Genomic DNA, 14599 nt, shown 5'->3' on the forward strand with positions numbered 1-14599 from the left:
TGAAAATATAACCACCTTTGAGTAAATAATGTAAGGTCTGAACTTTTCCAATGCAAAGACAATTGCTAGAAATTCCTTTTCAGTTGTTGCATAATTTGTTTGAGCCTCATCCAGTGTTCTACTAGCATAATAAATAGCATAAGCCTTTTTGTCCTTTCTTTGACCAAGAACAGCTCCAATTGCATAGTTGCTAGCATCACACATAATTTCAAAAGGTAGGCTCCAATCAGGTGGTTGCATGATTGGTGCAGTGATAAGAGCTTGCTTCAACCTGCAAAAGGCATCCAAACACTCTTGGTCAAATACAAATGGTGTGTCATTACTTAACAAATTAGACAAAGGTTTGGCTATTTTAGAAAAATCCTTGATAAAGCGTCTGTAGAACCCGGCATGTCCTAGGAAACTTCGAATTCCCTTGACATTGGTAGGAGGAGCCATCTTCTCTATCACTTCAACCTTGGCTTTATCAACTTCTATTCCTCTGTTAGACACCAAATGTCCAAGCACTATCCCTTCCTGAATCATGAAATGACACTTTTCCCAGTTTAACACAAGGTCAGTATCTGCACATCGCTGCAAAACTTTAGAAAGGTTAGCCAAGCATATGTCAAATGAAGATCCATAAACAGAAAAATCGTCCATAAAAACCTCCATTATGTCTTCAATGAAATCTGAGAAGATTGCCATCATGCACCTTTGAAAAGTGGCTGGTGCATTACACAACCCAAATGGCATCCTCCTATAAGCAAAGGTTCCATATGGACAAGTGAAAGTGGTTTTCTCTTGATCATTTGGATGGATAGGGATTTAAAAAAAACCTGAATATCCATCTAGATAGCAAAAATAAGAATGCCTAGTCAGTCTTTCTAACATCTGATCAATGAAGGGAAGTGGAAAATGATCTTTTCTAGTGGCTATATTTAATTTTCTGTAATCTATGCACATTCGCCAACTAGTCAGCATTACGTGGGAATTAATTCATTATTTTCATTTTTGACAACTGTCATTCCACCCTTTTTGGGACAACATGTCTTGGGCTCACCCAAATCTTATGCGAGATAGGATATATGATCCCTGCAACAAGCAACTTTAAAATTTCCTTTTTAACAACTTCTTTCATATTTGGGTTCAACCTTCTCTGATGTTCAATAGATGGCTTACAATTTTCTTCCAAAATAATTCTATGCATGCAAAAGTGTGGGCTTATTCCCTTAATGTCATCTATGGTGTATCCTAAAACTTTTCTGAATTGCCTCAACACTCTTAACAACTTATCAGCCTCTAAGGTACTCAAGTTTGCATTTACAATTACTGGATAAGTGTTATTGGTGCCAAGAAATTCATACCTGAGCTGAGAAGGAAGTTGCTTAAGTTCTACCTTAGGTGCATCTTCTTCCTTGAATGATGGTTGCTTAGATTCTGCTATTTCCTTTTGTGTGAGTTGAAAAACTGGAGCAGAAATGAATGGTGGACTTCCCTCTAGATGTTGAGCATATGCAGCCACATGAGGGTTGTCATAGTCTATGCCTTCTCCATGAACCAAACAATTTTCAAGTGGATCTTCTGGATATCTTTTTCTGAAGTGTTCTTCAACTAGCTCATCAATGATATCAACTCTCAAGCAAGTATCAGCTTCAGAATGATGCTTCTTCATAGTGTTATTAATATTGAAAACCAACTGATCTTCACCAACTCTAAGAGTCAATTTTTCTCCCTTAACATCAATCAATGCTCCTGCTGTAGCCAGAAAGGGTCTTCCCAAGATAATTGGGATATTAGAATCTTCCTCCATGTCCAAGATGACAAAGTCAACAGGTATGTAGAACTTCCCAACCTTCAGAGGCACATTCTCCAAAATCCCTTCAGGATATTTAATTGATCTGTCAGCTAACTGAAGAGAAATATGGGTTGGCTTAAGATCTCCCATATTGAGCTTCTCATAGATGGAGAGGGGCATGAGGCTAACACTAGCCCCTAAATCACATAAAGCTTTTGTAGAACATGATTCCCCAATGTGGCATGGAATTGAAAAACTCCCTGGATCCTTGAGCTTTGGAGGAAGTTTCCTTTGGAGGATAGCACTACATTCCTCAGTTAAGGCTACAGTTTCATGGTCTTTAATTCTTCTCTTGTTTGAGAGAATTTCTTTTAAGAATTTCGCATAAGAGGGCATTTGTGAAAGAGCATCAACAAAAGGCACATTTATGTAAAGCTTCTTCAAAACTTCTAAGAACTTCCCAAATTGCTTATCAAGCTTGGCTTTGTGAAATCTTTGTGGAAAGGGAAGCTGTGGCTTGTAGGGCTCAGGAGGTATATACTTCTCTTCCTTCTCTTCAATTTTCTCTTTACATTTTTCTGCACTCACTTGTTTTTCACTTTCTTGTTTTTCACCCTCATCAGTTTCTTTCTCATTTTCTCTCTTCTCACTATTTTCACTCTTCTCATTATTTACAACTTTCCCACTTCTTAAAGTAATAGCTTGACACTGCTCTCTTGGGTTTTCTGGTTGACTTGGAAGCTTACCAAAAGACTTGGTACCTGAGGAAGATGCTTGTTGTGCAATCTGATTTTCCAGCATTCTGTTATGTGTTTGCATCTATTCTAGCCTTGCTTTCATCTCTCTCATCTCCTCATCATGCTTATTTTGGTTAGCAAGAATCTGTTGTAATAAAGCTTCTGTTGTGGGACTTTGTTCTTGCTGTTTTGATGGAGGATTCATATTTTTCTGCTGAAAATTAGGCAATGGTTGCCTATTTTGCTGATATGGAATTCCTTGTTGCTGTTGTGGTTGGAAATTTTGATTTGAGACTTGACTTTGCTGATTTCCCCATGAAAAGTTGGGATGATTCCTCCAAGTTGGATTATAGGTTTGAGAGTAAGAATTCCCCATTTGCTTGGTTCCATAATTACCAACATATGCTGCTTGCTCTCCATAGTCTACTCCACAGCTGGTAGTTCCCTCTGCATAAGCCACTTGTTGTGAACTTCCAGATGATGATGATGAACTAACCAACATACTTAAATCTTCCATCTTCTTAGCCAAAACATTTGTAAGTGCATCAAACTTTGCATTAATCATGTTGAACGGATCAAGGTCATACATTCCAGCAGCTTGCCTCCTTTGAGTTGGAGCTGGTCCTCTTGGACTACTCCAAAGATGAGTATTCTTTGCAATTTTCTCCAATAGCTCATAAGCTTCATCTTCATGCTTCATAATAAATTCTCCTCCTGTTTGAGCATCAATAATCCCTCTAATTGCAGGAGTGACATTTGTGTAAAAATTCTGGTTTATCATCCATTTTGGAATGGCATGATGTGGGCATTGTCTCTCTAATTCCTTCCATCTCATCCATGACTCATAGAGAGTTTCATCTTCTCTTGGTCTGAAAGCTGTCATTTGATTCCTCAATTCTTGAGTTTTTCCAGGTGGAAAATATTGTGCAAGAAATACATCAGTGAGCTGCTCCCAATTTGTAATGGAGTTGTGAGGTAAAGAATCAAGCTAATCCAATGCTCTATCTTTCAAAGAGAATGGGAATAGCTTCAATCTTGCTGCATCATCAGATACTCCAGGTTGTTTTTGCATGTCACAGATCATAGCAAACTTCTTCAGATGTGTGTATGGATTTTCAGAACGATGTCCCCCAAATTGAGAATTTTGAATCATTTGAAGAACTCCAAAATCTATCTTATAACTATTTGCATCAATTCTTGGTCTTGTTATGCTCTCTCTCAAGTCATCAAAACGAGGAAAAGCATGATCCATCATACTTCCCCTAGGCACATTAGCATTTACAACTTCTTCACCTTGGGCTGCATTTTCATTGTTTTGATCATTTCCAGCATTAACACCAATTCTCATTCTTTCATCAGCCATGACTTCTTCTAATTTAATTTCTCTCAATGCTTCTTTTCTTTTTCTGGTTTCTTTCTTGTTGGCTTTACAAAATTTCTCAATTTCAGGATTGAACAATAAGGATGTGTCACTTGTGCTTCTAGCTCTTCTCATAAAAGATTAAAAGTACCTGAAAAAGAACAAACAAACACAAAATGAAAAGATAACAAAAATAAAACTAAAATCAACTAAAATAATCAAGAATTCAATCTTAAACAAACAACTCCCCGGCAACGACGCCAAAAACTTGATGTGGCCCAACCGCAAGTGCACGGGTCGTACAAGTAATATAGAAAATATATCGTTCCCACGATGAGTTGAGTTAATGATTGAATTTTTGATATAAAAAGTTGACTAAATTGAACTATTCTTGAAATTAAAGTAATAAATTGATGGGTATTTGAGTATGAAATCTATATGTGTAAAATTAATAATCTATCCAACAATGTATTAATTAAACTAAAATTGCATCAATTTGAAATAAGCAAGTTGAAATATGGCAAAATTTAAAATGGCAAGCAATTAAATTCAATTGAAAATTAGCAATAATAAAAAGGCGATTCCGGAGTTCGGGATTTCATATTCGAGCTATTTGGGATTTTAAATTGGTTATCCAATCTTGTGAAACTTATGGTTTTAAGGAGATTAATTCTTAAATCCTTCGAATACCCTTTCGAGTGAGACAAAGAGTGCCTTAATCAAACTAATCATACTTTCGTGGAGTTAGAATTAATTAAGACCCATTAAGTTCTTTAATTAATCTGTGAATCCTCTTAATCCTTAGTCTATTTCTAGATCTAAGTTTATTAAGTCCAATTTCTTGATTATCTATCACAAGGCCTTCTCCTTTCGGTGCCTCAACCATGGATTAAGAACATTATTCAATGGGATCCTACACTAAGCATGTCATCAAGCACACAAGAAATGAATAAAACTCATTAAGACTACAAAATATGGATTACCCAATCAAAATCCACAAAATATCTCAAATATTACAACCCTTACTCCAGAATCAAAGGTAAACTACTCACTACCCATAATCCTTACAAGAAAATCTGAGTTTATATGAAAATAAGCTTCAATCTAAGCTAAGAAACAAGAAATTAAACACTAGAAATGTGGGAAAAATATAAGGAAAGAAAGAAATCTGCAAATCTTGGTTGAAAAATGGTGTGGAAGGTGAAAGTGACTCTTCAAATTCTGCCTCTCCTCTCCCTTTCCTTTTCTGCTCCTTGTCTCCTTTTTTGTCCCCCCTCTAAAATGGGAAAATGGAACTATTTATAGCATTTTCTGACATGGAGCCCTAAAATGGTGTGTTTGAGGAGGGATTTTCTGAGGGAATCTTCTACCAGCTCATTAATGAACTCTTTATGGGACTGCATAAGTGGACTGCATAAGTCATGTAGTCCCTTATGCAGTTTTCGGCTGGTTTCTGGTTCACTTATGCGAAACTGCATGACTTGGTGCATAGGTTATGCACAATTCCATGAAAGTGCATAAGGGAGGCGTGAATGTGCATAAGCTATGCAGTCTCCTTATGCACATTTCGGCAGGTATTGGAACAGTGATTTTTCTCCTTATGCAGATCTGCATAGCTTATGTGGATCTGCATAGCTTATGCAGCAAGTTATGCACAATTTGGTCAATGCATATTTCAGCTTGAAAACTTGTTTTTGACATCTTTGGCTGTAGAAGTCACTCCTCAATGGCAAAAATTCTCTTCAGTCCTTCAAAAACACCATTTTTCCTACAAAACAAAGTAAAAATTACAAATTAATGCAAAATTGACAACTATGAAAAACTAACTAAATAACTAATTAAATTGGCTAAAAATGACTAATAATAAAATAAAATGGCTATGAAATTAGACCTAAATGACTATGCAAAATGTATGCATCAGTTATCTACATTCTGTGATGCTGATTGGGCAACATGCCCTACTACCTGTAAATTAATTTCTTGTTATTGTATATTTTTGGGTCCTCTCTCATATCCTAGAAATCTAAAAAGCAAACCACTATGAGCCGTTCTTCAGTAGAAGCAGAATATCGCAGCATGGCTACTACAGTTTGTGAACTCCAGTGGATTACTTATATTTTACAAGACTTGCAGGTTCCTATTGCTTTGCCCATTCATTTGGGCTGTGATAATCAGGCAGCCCGTCACATAGCTACAAATCTTGTTTTTCATGAGCACACTAAGAATCTTGATATTGATTGCCATATTGTTTGAAATAAATTAGTTGCAGGGTTCATTTCTACTGCACATATTAATTCTAAACACCGGTTAGCCGATTTGTTTACCAAGCGTCTCTACAATCAAGCATTTAGTTTCTTATTGTCCAAGATGGGGTGGTTGATTTCTCTCGAACTCCATCTTGAGGGGGGGAAGTAAATATGTAATTTCTGTGGTGTAGTTGTGTGGAAACCCAATATTTATCTATTTAATTATTTATTTATTTTAATTAGCTAACAATAATTTAATATATTTATCAAAAAAAATATATTTTATTGGATGGCCTACTTATTTATATATATATATATATATATATATATATATGTATATATATATTATTTTTGAAATTAAATATATATCTATAATTTGAACAACCCAGTTCAATAATAACTCTTATCTCATTCTACACTTAATAGAACTTTTGAAATATATATACCCTAATAATCTCTTTCTGCTAAACTTTGCTCTCAAAGCCTGTTTATCATCTCCTTGTATACCAAATACTCTCAATAGGTATTTTTCATTATCTTTTATTTATTATTATATATGTATGTTTTACAATCTGATGTGCGCAGAGAATCCCTAAATTTTTATTTCTCTATTCATCACCTTTGATTCTGTTTTCAAGGTAAAAATTCTTGTTCTTTATTTAATAATGGGTGAATTTAATTTTATTTTCTTTTCTTGATTTGTTACAACTACTCTAAAAATTTATTATTATTATTATTATTTTCTTTGATCATTGATATTGAATTGGGTTAATCATGATTACTGTAAGATAGTAACCTTGAATTTAGATTGCCTGGGGGGGAAAAGGTTCTATTTAAGGTTTGGATTCAATTTAAACATTTTTGAGGTTGGTAAGATGATCTTAAGGTGATAAGACAGCTTCTTCAGAGGTGTAAACAGGCCTGGGTTGTAAGTCCCGTCTTTGTAGCCGAGAGAAGGCGTGTTTAGGGCAGTGATTCCCTTGGCGATTACCTCACTTAACTCAAAAGATCAACCTAGAAAAATTCTTTAAGTATGAATCCAATTTTCTGTAGGACAGTTTCTTCTTCAAACTCTTCTACCTCGTCTTCTGAGTCGAGAAAGATAGTTAATAGTGAAGAAATAATAATCGAAAATTTTGAAAAATGTATAGATAATTGGAAAATTTCAAAAGTACAAAAGGATCAGATCTATCAGACTACAAAACTCAATTTTTTCAAAACTGATTTCACAATCAAAACTGAAGAAAGAGATCTTCAGATTACAAAACCCTTTCAGACGATTTCTCTTCTGTCTCAAAAATCCTTACAAAAACATCGTGAAAAACAATACAAATACATCCATATAGGTTTAGTCCAAGTTGACATTAAACCACTTACAAAAGAAGGATTGAACACCTCAATCCTAGCAGTTCTTAGAGATACTAGGTTCATAAACTTCCAGGACTCCTTGGTTAGTTCAGTCGAGTCTAGTTTGTGCAATGGACCAATATCTTTTGCTTGCTATCCAAATCTTACTGTTTCGTTAAACGACAGTAATATTACAAAATCCCTTATTTTACAAATCAAAACTCACAATTACAAAATGCTTGAAGGATCTTTTCCTCTCGCACTGATTTACAAAATCCATTACAAAGCTATGGTTTCTACTTTTGCTACAAAACATAAGTTTCAAAGTAAAAAAAAGAGAAACTTTGCTTTTACAAACTGATCTTACAAAATCCAACACTATAATCCCTAGATCTATCCATTGGAAGGATATAACCCTACTAGAAGAATGGGTCTTAGAAGGTGCAGTAGAACTAGAATCTTCAAAAATAGTTGAGCTAAACGTTCAACTGAGGCAAATAACCCAGTATAACGATGGAAGAGTCAGCCTTAGCTTTAACAGAAGCCTTAGGTTTTCAGATGATTCTTCAATGTCCAGTACTGTAGACATAGGAAGAGTGTCTTGTATATCTCCTGTCATTAATTTGCCTGTTACAAAACTAATTGGAATATAAAATATTCAGCCTAGGTATTCTACCTCAGACTTACCTAGCTCTTTTAGGTTTTCTACTTCAGAAATACCTAGATCCACCTTACAAAATGTAGATTACTCTACAAATGTTCCACATTCAGTTTATACAAATTTACAAAATGAATATGTTTAGGTTGAAACCCAAACAGAGTCAGAACCTACTTCTCCTACCTTTTCAGCCATTACAGAAAATGTAAACTATGAACTTAATGTGCTTGAAAAAGAATTTAAAGTGGACAAACAATATTTGCATGATGATTTTTATTCTCCTAAAAATCATAAAAAGCAAATGTAGTTTTTCAAAAATTTCAATGATCAAAGAAAAGAAATTCAAAAAGAATATTATGACTTTATATACCAACACAAATTTCATATTCTTTTCTTTGATTGATTTGAGATGTATGCTAAATAGCATAACATTTTATATCTGTTTTTCAAAACTTCAAAAACTTTCAAAAAATCAGATCCCGTTTCAAAACCTTCCCAAATTTCAAAACCTAAACAATATGAGTTAAAAGATAATCGATCAGAGTTCATTGCGGCCCTAAAAGATCTTTTAAAGAAAGCAGAAGAAAAATTGTCTGTTAATCCTATTACTGTTAAAAATAAAACTCCTCACAAAAAGAATTCAAAACAACAGATTTTAAAGGAACAAAGCCCTCAAGAAACCTTTGAATTACAAAAGAAACCTCCTCTAAAATCAATCTTAGAATTACAAACAGAAAGTGAATTCAAAATCTCTGAATCCACTAACAATCATAAATTATTACAAAAAGAAGAACTAGTTATTCAAAATTTGAGTAATAATTCTTCAACTTCCTCTTCAAATTCCAACCAGGAGTCCAAAGAAAACATGCATTTACAAAAAGATGGATTAGTTAATAATTCATCCAATTCATATTCTAAAATTGAATCTGAAAAAAATGCAAAAAATGTCAACATGCTTTTAAAAAATCAAGAATTAGTCTTAGATGTTTTAAAGCATAAAGAAAATCCTGAAGATCAGAAAAAATTACAAAACCCTCCAGTCCAATGCCTCCAAAGAGAAATAAAAATCACTAAGAATGAGCTTAAACAGCTTAAAGAGAAAAATGCACAGGACTCAAAAGCAATGCAGCTTTTGTTTTCAAAACCCCAGGAAGAATCTGAGAAAAATAAAGAAAATAGTTTGGAAACTCAAAAACTTCCAGAAGATTTTCTTTTCATCCTTGATAAGATCACCTCCAGAAAATATTTAATAAAATTACCATTGTTTTTTCAAAAGATTTCAAAATCAATACAATTGCTTGATTTGATACATAAGCAAATTTGAACTCTATTAAAGAAGGAATTGTTCCAAAGAAATTTTATGAAAAAACTACAAAAAAACTTTCAGCAACAAATAATTCAAAAATAGCTATTAGCTATAAGACAGAAGCCTCCATAGCTAATGGTGATTTTCTTTTCAAAACCTCAATCGTAATTGTTTAAGATATTCATTATAGTGTAATCTTAGGGACTCCTTTCATTAACTTGATAACTCCCTACAAGGTTAACGATGATAATATCTCCTTCACAATTACAAAATAATCTCTTGTTTTCCCTTTCGTTACAAAACCAAAAATAAGAAATCTCAATATTATAAAAGCTTGTTCCATTTATAATAATGAGATTAATGTTTTAATAGAAGGAAAAAAACAACACTTGTTGTATTTACAGCAAGATGTTTCTTTAACAAGAATTGAAAAACAATTACAAAACGATTTGGTGAGAAAGAAAATTTTGGATTTCAAAACCCAAATTGAAAGAGAAATCTATTCTGATTTACCAAATGCCTTTTGGAATCGAAAACAACATATGGTAGATTTACCATATGAAAATGGTTTCGATGAAAAACAGATACCTACAAAGGCCAGACCAATCCAGATGAATGCTGAATTAGAACAATATTGTCGTTCAGAAATTTTGGATTTAAAGAAAAAAGGATTAATTACAGAATCTAGATCTCCTTGGAATTGTGCAGCTTTTTATGTAAACAAAAATTCAGAAATAGAAAGAGGCACTCCTAGATTAGTCATTAATTACAAACCTTTGAATAAAGCTTTGAAATGGATCAGGTATCCAATTCCAAACAAAAAAGATCTTTTACAAAAACTTCATTCTGCATTTGTATTTTCTAAATTTGATATGAAATCAGGATTTTGGCAAATACAAATTGATCCAAAAGATAGATACAAACCGCATTCACAGTTCCCTTTGGATAGTATGAGTGGAAAGTCATGCCTTTTAGCCTGAAAAATGCCCCATCAGAATTCCAGAGAATTATGAATGAAATCTTTAATCCATATTCAAAATTTTGCATAGTCTATATAGATGATGTGCTTGTGTTCTCAGAGTCAATTGAATAACACTTCAAACACTTAAGAACATTCTTCTCTATTACAAAACGAAATGGCCTTGCCGTTTCAAAATCAAAGATTTCTCTCTTCCAAACCAGGGTTAGGTTTCTAGGCCATTACATATCTCAAGGAACCATTACTCCAATAGAGAGAAGTCTAGAATTTTCAAATAAATTTCCTGACAAAATCTTGGATAAAACCCAGCTATAGAGATTCTTAGGTAGCTTGAATCATGTCTTAGATTTTTGTTCAAATATTAACCGTCTAGCAAAACCTTTGCATGATAGATTAAAGAAAAACCCTGTTCCATGGACAGATCATCACACTGAAGTGATCCATCACATTAAACAACAGGTCCAAACCATTCCTTGTTTGCATTTAACAGATCCATTAGCCCCTAAGGTAGTTGAAACAGATGCCTCAGAATTAGGTTATGGTGGAATTTTAAAACATATTCAAAATGAAAAAGAACAAATAATTCAATTCCATTCTACACATTGGAATGATTGTCAAAAGAAATACTCTACTATCAAAAAAGAGATTCTTACAATTGTCATGTGCATACAAAAATTTCAATGTGATTTATTAAATCAAAATTTTTTGCTTAGAATTGATTGCAAATCAGCCAAAGAAGTTTTGCAAAAAGATATTCAAAATCTTGCATCAAAACAGATTTTTGCACGATGGCAAGCAATTTTAAGTATTTTTTATTTTGAAATTGAATTTATAAAAGGAGATACAAATTCCATCTTAAACTTTCTAACCAGAGAATTTCTTCAAAACAGGCCAATGCCCAAAAAGAAAAATACCAAGGTTGAAGCCTCAACCTCAACAAAACCAAACCCTACAAAACCAACCATCTCTTCAGTAAGGCCTACACAAACTTGGGCAGACATAGCCAAAGCAGAAGAAGAAGAAGAAGAAGATCATATAAAATATATTGAGTCTCAGACTCCAGAAACTGACAGCCATATTCAGAAATGGATAGAATCACTATCCAAATCTCCTGAAGTTCTTCACGCCTTATAAAACATTACCCAAAAAGGTAAATCTACAAAACCCATTTCAAAAACCCTTGAGAGAGGAGAATCTTCCTCCCAAAAAACCCTTTCTCAAAATATTTCTCAAGCAAATGAGATTTTACAAATCGAATTTCAAAACAGTCTTTCCCAACTGAATTCTTCTCAAATAATTTTGTCCCAGACAAAATTAAAAAAGAAGTCTTCACAATGGATTACAAAAACACATTTTCAAAATGTTTTAATTATAGAGGATGAATTTTTACACCAAGATGCCTCTATAGCAATTTCAAAAGCTTTCCCAAAAGGATGGCATTACAAACCATGAGATCTTACCAATACCCAATCCTACTACCAGGCAATCCTTGAATTCACTGGCTCAGCAAAATTCAAATATTTTTACTTAAAAGAAAACCATGCTGATCTGGCTTATTCAACTTGCCACATCCAAAACGTCCTTAATCCTTCTAATTGGGGGCAAGAACTTACAAAACCAAAAATCTTCTCATTATCATTTCAAAACAGGATTGACCATTGTCAATATTTCAATTACTGGGATTACCAACAAGCATGGTACAATATATTTCTCATACAAAATTACAAGAATAGTCATTCATGGCTGTTTTATTTTCAAAAAACATTTGATCCTTCCAAAACCCCTTCATAGTTTGCTCAGTGGTGGAAGTATTTTGGTGCACTACCTGAAATTTTTACACCAGAAATATCAGAGAGTTTAAACCTTTTCAAAACCCATTATAAACCCTTACCCAAAGAGAAAAGGTTTCTGCCTCTTCTCTTATTTTCTTCAAAATTCTTTTTACCTTGGGTTCTCATCTGGTTTTTCAAATTTTGACCCCAAAATGGATTGAACTCTATTATCAGAAGATTCAAGGTCAAATAGTGGGACTCCCTTTTACATATATGCAGGGACGCATTCGGACGAACAGGGAAACGTGGACGAACAGGGGACAATGACAGATATATATACTCTCTTTTACGTATATGCAAGGACGCATTCGGAGGAATAGGGAAACGTGGACGAACAGGGGACAATGACTTTTATATATATATATATATATATTAAAGTTATTTTATTTTATTATTATTTAATTTTTTTTCTTTTATATTGGGTGTGTAGGAGATTTGAATATTCAATCTGTCAGTTGAAATTGTCTCTCTTCTATTGAAAATAACTATTGTCTTGGAGGGTTTCAGGTGAGTGATAATTATAGTACATGACACCGTTTTAATCCCTTTTAAAAATTCCTTAGCATTAAAATTGTTACTAAATGAAAATTTTAAATCAGTATTTTAATAATTATTTTACATGTAATTTTCTAGAGTTTTATTTTATTATTAAGTTTTATTCCAATTTTGATTAAATAATTAATTTTGTCAATTAACTCTGCATTAGAGCCATGAGAATCCCGAGAATAGGCCTTTAGTGTCTTTATATTGATTGATATCTGACTATAAAATTTACTGATGTGTTACACTGAATTTATTTGAGATTGATTTGATTTTATTGACTATCTGAAATTATTAAAATAAACTATTGGAATTGTACTATCAGTTATTATTTCCTATCTGAAATTTTTTATTGATTTTGATTGATTTGTACAAATTGATTTTCTATTTTGAATTGGTACCTGTGCCCAGTATCTATTTTTGTTATCTGGCCCCACCTTGTGGACTATCACGGTATTAGGTTGCATTGTCGAGTTATGCATCATTGCAGTTTATGGTTGGTATTAGTATCATATACATTGATATCTGTGAAGCAGGAGAAAGGTATATCACGCTGGTGTACTGTACCATAAAATTTTTATTAAATGAATTTTTTTATATATATGTTTTATGAAATTATTTTATTAATGATTTTGATAGTATGAGCATGATTTTATTGAATAAAAAATTTATTGTGAAATCAATCAAGCGTCTGCCTGTTCCTATTCCGTTGTGTGCTATAATTATCATTCACTGAGCATTAGCTCAAACCACATTTTCTCTGTCTGTTATCTATTTCAGATCGGTAGAATTTTTGCAGCTGATCCAAATATTCAGTCCATTTTCTAGAGATGGTCAATCTTTGATTTGTTCTTATGGTATGCCCGAATTCATGTTTTCTCGGGCTAATAATTAGTTTATTTTGTTGAACAGTTTAAGTTTTTATTTGAAATCTATAGAGACTCCGCAGTTTACTTATGGGATATTTATGATATTTATTCAATATTTCGTTTATTTGGATTTTGTCTATTTTTGGGGTTAGTAAGTGATAATATATTTATTCAAACTACTCTGATAAGGTTTACATGATTTAAGAATACTTAAATTATGTGCCGATCAGATTCAAAATTTTAGGAGGTGACAAGGTGCGGGAATCAAATATAAATAGAGAGTTGGTTTTGGTGCGAGCTGGAGTGCACTGCGAGTCTATTAGGAGAGTTAGTTTTGGTATGAGACAGAGTGAGCTGTGAGTCTGTTAAGGAGATTTATTTTCTTCTCAACATGTCAGCTTGTGTGCTATTAGCCAGTGGAGTTATTTCTTTTGTTTTTTGTATAAAAATGTTATTCTTGACAAATAATAGAAGGTATCAATCTTCTCATTTCTTCTGATCTCTAGCAATGGTTTATTTTACAATTTTTCCTCAGTTCTACAATCTCCTTGTCTTTTGGTGTGATTGAACCAGCAACATCGATTACATCTGATGATGGACAATGTAAGTGTGGATGAAATTTTTTAAACTATACATCTTCTTCATCAGTTGAATGGAAAATCAGTTTCCTTTGGATAAAGGTTTCTGAAAGCTGTTGACGCTGGGTATGAATCCTGGGTGTCTCGGAAATTGTGCTCTTCTTAGAGCGGTACAGGGTCCGCGTTGGAACTCGCTTATCATGTGTAAATTCAGGATAAGAAGATAATTCACTCTGGTGATTCATTTGGTGATTCATTTAAGTTATTATCTATACAATTAATAGCTTAAGTCCATGGCCAGCAATGCAAATTCTAGCTGAAAGATGGTTCAACCAAGATACTTAAATGCAGATTAAAGCTGGGTCATAAA

The 14599-nt window shown here is 33.3% G+C and overlaps 1 non-coding gene across 1 annotated transcript; it reads left to right on the plus strand.

The window, feature by feature from the left end:
* The first annotated feature begins 3305 nt into the window (after positions 1-3305).
* Positions 3306-3412, plus strand: LOC131178849 (small nucleolar RNA R71). The gene has a single exon (XR_009147857.1). It is a non-coding gene; the product is annotated as a small nucleolar RNA R71 (small nucleolar RNA).
* The last annotated feature ends 11187 nt before the right edge of the window (positions 3413-14599 follow it).

The sequence above is a fragment of the Hevea brasiliensis genome, chromosome 3 (assembly GCF_030052815.1).
Source record: "Hevea brasiliensis isolate MT/VB/25A 57/8 chromosome 3, ASM3005281v1, whole genome shotgun sequence".
NCBI classification, from domain to species: Eukaryota; Viridiplantae; Streptophyta; class Magnoliopsida; order Malpighiales; family Euphorbiaceae; genus Hevea; species Hevea brasiliensis.